This window comes from Plecotus auritus (genome assembly GCF_963455305.1).
Source record: "Plecotus auritus genome assembly, chromosome: 8".
In the NCBI taxonomy this organism is placed as follows: domain Eukaryota; kingdom Metazoa; phylum Chordata; class Mammalia; order Chiroptera; family Vespertilionidae; genus Plecotus; species Plecotus auritus.
Genome location: NC_137782.1, coordinates 149,267,614 through 149,269,546, shown reverse-complemented (window position 1 = coordinate 149,269,546; position 1,933 = coordinate 149,267,614).

The following is a 1,933-nucleotide window of genomic DNA, read 5'->3' as shown; positions in this document are numbered from 1 at the left end:
TCCTCCCCGCCCCCGCGCTCGGGACGGTGAGTCATCGCGGAGACCTACGGGCAGAGGTGAGCAGCCCCGGACCGGCGCCGGGAGGCGGGGCCGCCAGGTCGGGCAGGTCTGCTCCGCCCCGCCCCGCCCCGCACCCAGAGTGCGCAGTCCCTCGGCGAGTTCGCGTCGTCCCGGCCCCGGAGCATCCTGCCGCGGCCTCTAGGCGCTCGGGTTCCCCACGCCTCGCGCCCCCGGCGACCCCGTCCTTCCGCGCCCTCCTCCTCGCGCGCAGCATGGCGCCCCCCCAGCTCCTCGCGATCGGGCTTCTGCTCGCGACGGCGGCGGTGGCCGCGGCTCAGAAAGGTAGGGAGCGGAATTGTGGGGTTGGCCTGGGCTCGGGGTGGGGTGTGTTGACTCCCGGCACCTGAGTGGAGATTTGGGTAAGGGGAGCGCTGCCGCGCATTGCCGTCTGGAGACCAGAGCGCGCGGGGCGCGGTGGCGGGTGGGGACGCAGAAAGGCGCCCACTCGCGCGGGGCAGGGGGAGCAGCCTCGTTGGGTGGCTTTGCCGTCCTCTCTAGGGAGGTGGCCGGGACAGAGACGGAGGGGCGGGCAGGGGATGGAGTGGCCACGTCCGAGGATTCTTCGGACTCTGTGTGTGCGACGCACTTGGGGTTCTGGAGGGGCCGAAACCAGCTCGGCCAGGAGGGCAGTCTTGGACGGCGACCTGCCGCCAGCCCCTCCCGGAGCACCTGCGGCGGCCCCGGATGTGGGACTCAGGAGCGGACAGGTGGCTTCGGGAGGCCACCTGCGGGGAGGTCACCCTGGCCGCTCCACACCTGCGGGCGGGAGAGGGTCCGCCTGGACTTTGACGACAGTGCGTTGTGTTTTCTTTTCTCTAAGGATCATATAAGTAATGCCAGCTTTAGGAAACCCAGAAATATGGATAACCCTAAAGGGTAAAAAAACCCCATAATCCCGCCACTTAAAGAGAATCCCATAATTTAATTGGGTGTATTTTTCTCTTTAACCTTGTTCTAAATGTTGCCTAAATCTAAACACAGTTTTATATCTTGATTTCCACCCTCCATCGCACCTCCCCCCACCATGCATCCAGAGTTTTACGTTTTCTTTAGTGTTGGGAAACACTGTTTAAATGGTGACAGAATAGTCTCGTGGAAGGTCACACCATTATCCAAATGTCGGACATGTAGTTTGACTTCAGTTTTTCTTACTCTGGGATAAACATCTTGGCTGTTATCATTTGTAAGATGGTGGGCAGAAGTACATGGCTTGGCCAAAGTTTTCTGGAAAGGGTTTTATACCCTCACAAACAGGGCACAGCCTAATTAATTACCCTTTCAGGGTAATGCAGTTTAAACAACTCATGGTTTTCTAGATTCTGTCTGGGATTAAATACTGAAATCTTAAAATCCCTTTAAAGTGATGATAGCTGCCTATAGGCTGTGTTCAGAAAGTGTACATGATTGGTCTGTTTTAAACTTGACATTGCTTGGACATGAAAAGTCTGCTTTGAGCAGGTATAGTGCTGCATAAGATTTTAACTCTTTGAGGACAGCACTATTACTTTCTCCATTTTTTAACCCTAATATTTAGTTTAGTGTTGATAGGGTATATAGATGGTTAGTATTGATTATACTAATTTAAACAGGGCAAAAATAAAGCCAACTTGGGACATGAAGGATCAATATTAAAATTCTTTGGTTTGTCGCACTACTTTTTGTTTTTAATGATTGCACTCTCTTAACCAGACAAAAGAAATTAGGTGGGCTTGCCATTTGAAGTTAAAATTTACTTTGAGATAGTCAAGGATATAACTATTACACTGACATCAGTAATAAGGATGGGAGCAAAGTTGGGTACCAGGGCCCCTGGCTGGTGTGGTTCAGTTGTTTGCAGCGTTGTCCTGTCCCATGTCCTGTCCCCTACACCTAA